General features: G+C 41.2%; 1 long non-coding RNA gene across 1 annotated transcript; it reads left to right on the top strand.

Moving 5' to 3' along the window:
* The first annotated feature begins 6,239 nt into the window (after positions 1-6,239).
* On the top strand, positions 6,240-7,315 carry LOC148911957 (uncharacterized). The gene is made up of 2 exons (XR_016119470.1): positions 6,240-6,525; positions 6,940-7,315. It is a non-coding gene; the product is annotated as an uncharacterized LOC148911957 (long non-coding RNA).
* Positions 7,316-10,371: the final 3,056 nt, after the last annotated feature.

Here is a 10,371-nt window from a genome sequence, read left to right as displayed (position 1 = left end):
GCCATTTAGTAATTATCTATCTAATTATCTTAAATTTACAAACTAGCTTAGTAAATATTTATCTTAAGTATTTCACGAACTATATATCTAATTAAGTAACTATCTTTCTAACTTAAACTTACTATTTATATAACTAACACTATAACCAACTTACTACCTGACTAAACCTAACTAACAAACTTACTATTTAACTAAGAAACTTATAACTTACAGTTCTTCTATCTAACTTTAACCAGGTAACTTGCTAATTATACAACTAACTAACTATCTATCTAACTTACTTTTTACATAACCCACTAACAAACTATTTAGTTAATTAACAAACTAGCTAACTAACCTACTATTAACTTTGTAACTTATTACCTATCTTGAGTAACTATTTTACTATATGCCAGCTATCTTCATAACTATCTAGCTTACTATCTAACTTAAATAGCTAACTAAGGCGCTCAGCTATGAATCAGATTGCAAGTGGTTTTGACAAAAGAATTTATTGAAAAATTCACACAACTTTACAATACATGAAAAAAAACGGGAACGAGATTACAGGATATCTCTTTACATCGTAGAGAATTCCTTGTCTTGATATGTGCAACGTCTTCAAGAACTTTTACTACACTGATTTAAGCTTAGTTTGGGCCTATTTTTATGGAAAAACCTGCATTCTTAAGACCTTACACATCCTATGCAATGTTGCACGCCCTAGGCGCAAACAGGATGTCCCAAACACGAACTTACGTAAACAAGCGCCAAACCTAGGCATGACTCACTGTAATGTAATTACGTACGGAAATTATTTCTTGCTTACGCATTTTCCACGCAAACAGTTAACTAAAGAATTACATTCCTATGTGTACACGAGGCATTCCTAATTAAAAATATAGATTTATGACTAAATAATTACTGTCCAAAATAGTGTCTTTTGACTCTGTCACACTTGCCCCTCCTTTTTGTTTGCTTCGTCCTCGAGCAAATTCAGGAACAATGATACGCAGGTGGACTCGTCAGTGCTGAAGTGCGGATCTTGGAAGATTATAGAGGTTGCTGTGTTGGCCTGCCGTTGTCCTTGTGGAACGTCGGAGTACAGGTGCAGCCAGTTCTTCCTCAGACGCATCGTCACTATCATCATCATCATCAGGTTCAGCTGGTTCTGTCATTGGTTGAAAGGTGATTGTCATTCCTCCAATGTCATCTTCTTCATCCGATGATTCTGGCGATGCAGTACATGTTTGTCTAGACCTGTCAGCTTGCCTGTGTCGTCCTCGTATCTCCAGCATTGGTCTTGGACACACTTGCATTTCTCCTTGACTAACAACTTTATCTCCTCCATGTCCATCAGCTCTTTCAACGACATATGTATTGTTGTCTCTTCGTTCGACGATTTTGTACACTTGGTTGTCCCATTTATCTTGAATCTTGTTCCCTTCCTCTGACTTTACGGTTGCGAAGGAGTACTCGCTCTCCAACTTGTAGTGGTTCGGCCAGTGCTCTGCCCTTCTGGTCATGGATCTTCTTTCTGATGGTAGCAGCTTCCTTCAAGTTTTGTGTCACAGTGGTATAAGCTTCTCGTAGACGAGTCTGGTGCTTGGTAATCCATTGCTGGTTGTCTACTGTCACTTGTCTGTCATCATCAGGAAGTAGAATGTCCAAAGGTAGCTTGGCATCTCGACCAAACATCAGGTAAAAGGGTGAGTATCCAGTCGTTGCATGTGGCGTAGCATTATAGGCGTAACATAACTCTTTCAGGTGTTCAGGCCACCTTCTTTTCTTTTCTGCTGGTAGAGTTCTTAGAAGCTCATGTAGTGTACGGTTGAATCTTTCGCACTGCCCATTTCCTTGAGGATGATAGGGGGTTGTCCTTGACTTCTTAATTCCATACACTGCACACAACTCCTTGACTAGTTCTGCCTCAAATGACTTGCCTTGGTCAGAGTGTATTCTTTGGGGGATTCCATACACAAGGAACCATTCTTTAATCAGGGTCTTGACTACGGTTGTAGCTTTCTGATCACGGGTAGGTACAGCAATTGTAAACTTTGTGAACACATCTGTTAACACGAGGACATTTTCTCTTCCATCTGTTGCAGGCTCAAGCAAGGTAAAATCCATCGCTAGCACTTCCAATGGCCTAGTAGCTAGTAGGCTGCCCATCGGCGTCTTGACTGGAAGGTAGGATCCTTTGGCAATGACACATCTTTCACAATTTGAGATCCATTGCTTCACATCTCCTTGCATACCGGGCCACCAACATCTTTTCCTCAAGAGCTGTTCTGTCCTGTCTTGTCCTTGGTGTCCACATTGATCGTGCGCACCCTTCAGTACTTGTGATTTCATTGATGTGGGGAGTAGCAGTAACCGCAGCTCTCTTCCTTGTCCGACTCCTGTACGGCGGTAGAGAATTCCATGGCTTTCCTCGATCCTGTTCCAGTGACTAAGCAACTTCCTTGTATCCCTTGTCTCTTGTTGGCTTTGCCTTTTACTTGGCCGACGTCCAAGGTTTCGGTAGTGGAGGAGACGACTGATACATGGGTCCTCCTGCTGTAGTCGTTGGATCTCTGTGAGAGGTATGGTTGGGAATGAGGTTGCTTGCTCCTCCAGTGCACTTGTCTCTGTGTTGCTTATGAACGCTGCTGATACCATCAAGTGTTGACGTACTTCTTCTGGTAGGTCTGTAGTATTGGTAGAGTAGGCTAGGGTGCTTCTTACTTCAACTGTGGTTGGTTCTTCATCTCGGTTGATGCGACTTAGAGCATCTGCATTCTGATTGTGACGTCCAGGGCGATACTTGATGGTGAAGTTGAAGTTTGCTAACTCTGCAGCCCACCTCTGCTCCACAGCTTTCAGCTTACTCTTTGACTGTAGGTATGTCAGCGGGTTGTTGTCTGTGTAGACGACAAACTTCGATCCCAGCAGGTACTCCCTGAACTTCTCACATACAGCCCACTTCAAGGCTAGTAGTTCCAGCTTCCTCGATGAGTAGTTCTCCATGTTTCGCTCTCCACCTCTCAGGCCTCGGCTGGCATAAGCGATCACTTTGACTCTTCCGTCCTGTTCTTGGGACAGCACGGCTCCCAATCCTTCGTTGGACGCATCCGTCTCTAGGATGAAGGGCTTGGTGTAGTCCGGGTAGGCCAGCACTGGTGCTGAGGTTAGTAGATTCTTTAACTTGTTGAAGCTCTTTTGGCACTCTTCTGTCCACAGTACGCCAATCTGCTTCCGGGTGGTCTTGTTACTTCCTCCGCTCCCGAGCTCAGCAACTAACTTGTGCAGCGGGCCTGCCATTTGAGCGAACTTGGGGACAAATCTTCTGTAGTATGACGCGAAACCAAGGAATGATCGCACATCGCGCACTGTCTGGGGGACTGGCCACTCGTTAACTGTCTTTGTCTTTTCAGGGTCTGTCTCGACACCGTCAGCAGAGACCACGTGCCCCAGGTAGGACACCCGATCTCTGAAGAGTTGACACTTGGTTGGTTCAACCTTTAATCCATGATGCTTCAGCTTACTGAATACCGTTTCCAACCGCTCAAGATGTTCTTCAATGGTGGATGAGAAGACTATGATGTCGTCCAGGTAGACCATCAGGGTGCGAAGTATGTCCTCTCGGAAGACTCCTTGCATCAACCTTTGGAAGGTCGCTGGGGCATTCTGTAGTCCAAACGGCATCCGAGTGTACTGAAACAAACCCATGGGCGTTGTGAACGCAGTCTTGTGCTGATCATCAGGATGGACTTCAACTTGATTGTAGGCTGATGCCAGATCTATGGTGGAAAAGTACTTTGCGCCACGCAGTGCCTCCAGTGATTCCTCTATCCTTGGTAGGGGGTACTGATCACGCTTGGTTTTCTGGTTCAGCTTCCGGTAGTCGACGCACATCCTCAAGGCTCCAGACTTCTTTCGTACAAGCACTATTGGGGAGGCATAGTTACTCTCACTTGGACATATCACTCCTTTTTCTAGCAAGTCTTGTAGATGCTGTTGCACCTCCTGGTATTGGTTTGGAGGAATCCTTCTGTAACGCTCTGTGACAGGCACATCATCGTCTGTGTAGATGCGATGATATGTTGTCTTTGTACAGCCAAGGTCCTCCTTACATGAAGCGAACACCTCTTCATTTCTTTCGAACATCTGGAGAGCTTTCTCCCTCTGAAGTTCCGTTCCGGGGAAATGTTCCAGGGTAATCCCGTGAGGGGGTGTCTGTATCCTTTGCCAACGTACTTTGCCCACAGCTTCCCGTTGGGGTGGCATCTGAGGGTCAGCACTAAGGTTACAGCACACTGTCACCATGTTATTCTCGTGTAGGAACTCCAACTGCTCTCCTCTCTTGACCATCTCTCCCTCTCGCACAATTCCAATCCGCGTCCTCGGCTTTAGCCATATGTCCTTTGCCGTCTGGTTGGCAACTCTGACATAGTAACACGTCTTGGTAGTATCCACGAGAGTACTGGCCACGGTGAGGTTTCCTTCTACTGGTACACCAAGGGGTTCGATCACAGCATCAGTGCCCCATGATGGGCCTGTGACCAAGATATCAGATTCTGTGAAAGCAGGGACCCAGACTTTGTCTGAGCCGGCTACTTTCACGAACCCAGTTTTACGTTTACTCTTCTTCTCTTCATCTTGCAGGATCTGTTGGTATTGGGGCACCTGCCCAAGAACGTTGGTTCCCAGTAGGCCAGGTACCCTCCTCTGCATTACTGTAGTGGCTGCTGTGTCCTTCGTGATGAAGATGCCGCACCCAGGGACCACCACTCCTCCGATCTCTACTGTAGCGACGATATATCCAATGTAAGGGATGTCCAAACCGTTAGCTCCTCGCAGCTGCAGTAATCTTGTTTCAGGGTGTAGGTCTCCTAGGGTTGGCTGTAGCTTTTCCCTGTAGAACGACTCGGTGATGAGGGTAACCATGGAGCCCGTATCCACTAAGCTTTTCACAGGTACTCCGCCAATCCTCGCCACCACTGTGGGACTTGTCCCGACAAACTTTTCGTTCTGAAAAAGAGAATTAGAGCCACTACAGTTCCTCTCCACGGCGTGGCTCACTGCCGTGGAGAGCTGGAGTTTGACTCCTTCTGTGGTGCTGCTGGTGCCTTGTCTTTCAGGGGCTTTGGGCAGTTCGGCCGAAGATGTCCAAGCTCGTGGCAGTTGTAACATCTCCTCGGACCACGTGGGGGACCTCGTGGTGGTGATGGGCTCGCGAACTTCATGGTAAGTTGGGTTAGCAGCTTCTGCTGCCCATCCAGCAATTTTTGTTGCTGCATGAGCCTCTCCACCAGGGCCTTCTGTCCTGCTGTAAGCTCTTGGATGGCATTTACTTGGTTGCTCTCCACCAACACCTCCTTGGCCGCTGCATGGCGATGTGCTCCTCTATCTGTGTCTTCCGAGCTACGATAGGCCTCTTGCCTCACCTCGTTGAAGGTCTTCTCGGGATGTTCTCTGATATAGCGCTTGAGATCCCTGCGCAACAGGTTGTCACGCAAGTTCTCAACGAATGTGTCTCTGAGGTTCTGGTCCTTGTTTTCCAGGGCTCCTACGTGTACTCTGGTTATGTGCTCCGCCATCGACATCAGGGCATGGGCAAAGTCCTGGATGGGCTCCCTGTCACCTTGTTTTCTGGCGAAAAACCTCTGGAGAAGCTGGGTCTTGGTGAGCTTCTCTCCGAAGACGTCTCTCAGAATCCTGAAGAAACCCTCCGGGTCTGTCCAGTCATCCGCAGGCCTTAGTCGAACTTCATCTCGAGCCGCTCCTTCTAAGCTATGGTACAGGAAATCCACCGCCTCTTGAGAAGTTAACTTCTGGGCAGCCACAGACCTCTGTGCATCCGCTATCCAGTCTTCAAGCACCTTGTCGTCTCTGCCACCAGCATACTTTCTCAGCTTCTTCTCCCTTGGCACTGTCACTTGTACCACTGGTGCAGGAACAGGTTGGGCAGGGGGTCCTCCTTCAGCCTGCATGCCATCCAGCTGTGCCTTGAGTGCAGCCAATTGCTCTGTGAGTGCAGCCACAGCTTCTTCCGCCATGATTTCAATCTCGTTCCCGTTTGTAAATAATCAATAACTACTAATGTCAACTTTCTTGCAATCCCACTTCTGACACCAAAAATGTAACCGGCGGCAAGGCGCTCAGCTATGAATCAGATTGCAAGTGGTTTTGACAAAAGAATTTATTGAAAAATTCACACAACTTTACAATACATGGGAAAAAAACGGGAACGAGATTACAGGATATCTCTAATGAAAACAAGAAAAATATTTACAATGAGATAAAATAAATTTGTAGCTTATCTAAATAGCTAAAAAGTTATGAATAAAATACAGTTTTGCTAGATATAAATAGAAACGGAAATACGTAAATTACGTCACAGGTAATTTGAATATTGCATACTGATTAGCAGTGTTTACAATACGCGAGTGAAAATTACTAGGTTGCAAAGTTTAATGTACAAGTCGGTAAACCGTTTAAGATGAACTAAACCAATGGAAAAAGCAATAGGAAAAATTGACTAGAGGTTAACTATGGCTTTAGGTAAGTATTTTAACCTTTGTTTATGACAAACTAAGAATTACACGGTTTACTGAACACGCGGTCGCGACAATGACCTTGAGTGTAGAGTTTAAGTAGCGAACAAATTAAAGGTTGGAAAGAAAAGGTCTTTTATCCCGCAGTTAAGGCTATTTATCGTAGTAAAAAGGTTAAACAAGCGAGTAAGGCGGTAGCGATCCTATAGTAAACGTTTTAAAGAGTTTAAAAGACAAGATACACTCAGCGTGATTACTAAATTACTACTGCGTGAATAACTTTGTACTAAATTACGCGCTAATGCGACTAGAATTACTACAACATGAAACGAATGCTTAACAAATATGTAGAAAATCTAAGCTATAAAATATAACGACTAGTTAACGATATTAACATAGATTTGTCCTAAATCTATCCTAGGTATAAGTGTAAAAGGCTTCAAAGATTCATACCTTTACATCGTAGAGAATTCCTTGTCTTGATATGTGCAACGTCTTCAAGAACTTTTACTACACTGATTTAAGCTTAGTTTGGGCCTATTTTTATGGAAAAACCTGCATTCTTAAGACCTTACACATCCTATGCAATGTTGCACGCCCTAGGCGCAAACAGGATGTCCCAAACACGAACTTACGTAAACAAGCGCCAAACCTAGGCATGACTCACTGTAATGTAATTACGTACGGAAATTATTTCTTGCTTACGCATTTTCCACGCAAACAGTTAACTAAAGAATTACATTCCTATGTGTACACGAGGCATTCCTAATTAAAAATATAGATTTATGTCTAAATAATTACTGTCCAAAATAGTGTCTTTTGACTCTGTCACAATCAAAAACAAGAAGATCAACAGAAACAAGAACAATAACATCAGCGGAGGATCAGCAGCAACAACAATAACATCATGAACAACTAGCTGATCTGAAATAGTTAATATGTATAGAAATGATGCCACTGCAAAACTGAAGTGTCACGAAGCCTGTAAAAATTTACCAACGAAAAATAAAAACCTGTCATGACACCTGTCACCATTCCAATAAATAAGAATATATAACTCATTAATTATTGTGTTACTCCTATCAACCTCTTATTAGCAATGTTGTTTTCTTCTATTAGTTGCCTGCAAATCAATAATTTCAGGGGGAAAAGGGACACCTCAGTTTTGAAAATTTTCTGGCTAACAACTAAGCACAACTGTTTCAGATTTACCTTATAATCACTGCATCAGAGATCTCTTTGGCATAGACTGGATTTCTGTGAAAATAATAATTATAATAATTACAATCATTCATGAAACTTAGGTAACTAAATCACTAACTTTGATGTTGTCCAGTTACTTATATATAGTTAACTATATATATTTGTAAAATTCATGAATAATTAATGAGGGCCTAAGCCAATACAGCTTTAGAAATCAGGTCACATGAATATCATGTAAACCCGATACAAACCTTACAATGAAAATGCTAATTAGATATAACCACTGGTGGATGTACACTGTCCCGATACAGCACTAGTGGTTGTATCTAATTAGCATATGAATTCAAAATGTCCCAAAGGAGTTATGAATTATTCATTTCACAAGTTGTTTACAACATTTGCGTCCGTCTTGTATTGGCCAGACAATCACTCGCCTCCGGCTCGTGACTGTATAGTTGATACAACACGGCTGCTCATATTGTGAACATTACCTATATATATATATATTTATATAATTTTTGCAAATGCCTGTACAGCGATATGCAGAAATTATAATCCTTTTGTATACACTGAATTGAAGAATCGTTGTCAAGTTCAGAAACATAGAACATAGAATCTGAGACCGAAATGACGCATGGGAAATGACATAATTATATCATAATTTATTCGCTTGCGCAATCCACTCAGGCAGTTTAGAATGCCAAGCGCGTATTAAAAACAGTGGATGATGCCACAGGTCGCCGGTCACAGCATGCATCTAACATACTTGCCATGTGCCATTTCGGTCTCACCTATGTTTTATGTTTCTGAACCCGACAACGATTTTGCAATTGAGTGTATACACGAAATTATATCAAAAGTATGTTAGAGATTATGGGATACCATGTATGATATTTTTTTCAGAAAGTCCTACAGACGGGCAAACCCGAAAAAAATATCAGGGATGATATCCCATAATTTCTGATACGCTTTTGATATACTTGTGCATTGTACAAAATGATCAGAATTTCTGCATATCGCTGTGTATATTATTATATATATAATATATACACACTCGATTGCAGAAACGTTGTAGTATACATTTATACAAACATCTAATTTATGCAGTATATATAATGATATGCAAAACAGAAAGATCGCTTTATCTATTGTTTGTTTCATTTTAATGACTGTCAAAATATTTTTTTTCTTGTCTATTAGATTGTACAGATTATAATTCAATTGGTTTTAAGCGTTGAAAATGGTTATTTTGTATTATTCATCTCATAAGATATTTGTATAAATGAATAAATGCATACTACATATACAGCCATTTGCAAAAATTATGGCCGCTTCCAATATTTATACAAGTATATCAAAAGCATATCAAAAATTATGGGATATCATCCCTGATATTTTTTTCGGGTTGCCTATCACCAGGCCTTTCTGAAAATAATATTAAGAAAGATATCTTGCCGTGTCTGATATACTTTTGATATACTTGTTTGTATTATATATAACAGTTGACAATAACAATCTCACCTTCAGCAACGAAAGCAACAACAACAAACAAAATCAAGATTATCAAAATCAAGAACATAAAAAAATGACATTGACAACGTCAATATAACATCAACAACGTCAACATCATCAGCAACAATTACATCATACCCAATATAAACGGTAACGACAACAGCAAAATCAATAACGATAACAACAGCAACCATAATCTAACTCAACCTTAACACCAGCAACAACAAGAACAACATCAACAACATCAAAAACAATAAAACAAACATGACAACATCAACAATTTTGACAACATCAATATCTTCAACGAAGTCAAAAACAACATTAATAACGACATAATCAATAGCAGTAACATCTAAGAACAAAAACTTCAATAACGGCCAACAGCATTTAAGAAAATCAAAAACAACAGCATTGACAACTTCAACAACTTCCATGACATCAACAGCGACATGAACAGTCTGAACATGAACAGTCAGATAAAAACAACATAATCAACTTTAACAACATTTTTAGCAACATCATCAATAAAAGAAACATCTTAGAAAATCAAAAACAACAAAATCGACAATTTCAACGTCAACAACATAATAACAAGAACACCAAGAGCAACATCAGCAACAACATCATAAACAACATTGACAAAAAAACAGTGACAAGATTGTAACAACATCATCAATTACAGTATCATTAGCAAACACTTCGACAGCTTCAAAGACAAAAACATACATCAACTGAGCAACAACATAAGCAACAACAACAACAACAAAACGAACGAAAAGAGATTTTCAACATCCACAATATCAACGTCAAAAAGAACAAAAACATAAAACCCAGTATCAACCGCAACAGCAGCAACAATAGCAATGACATAAACAACATCAACAATAACATCAACAACAACATAAACATAAACAACATCAAAAAACAAGAACATGAACAACAACAATGACAAAATCAAAAACAAGAACATCAACAGAAATAAAAACATGTAAGAACATTTAAGCAGCAACAACAATACGTCAAGAACAACAAGCAGATCTGAATTGGTGACGTAAGAATGACATCATTACAAAACTGAGGTGTCATGAAGCCTGTGAAAATTGACCAGCGAAAAATAAAAACCTGTCCACCTCAGTTA

Source organism: Actinia tenebrosa, unplaced genomic scaffold (genome assembly GCF_029948245.1).
Source record: "Actinia tenebrosa isolate PJP-AT-01 unplaced genomic scaffold, QUT_ActTen_1.0 PGA_scaffold12__29_contigs__length_12842862, whole genome shotgun sequence".
NCBI lineage: Eukaryota > Metazoa > Cnidaria > Anthozoa > Actiniaria > Actiniidae > Actinia > Actinia tenebrosa.
This window is presented reverse-complemented; position numbering and strand designations above follow the sequence as displayed.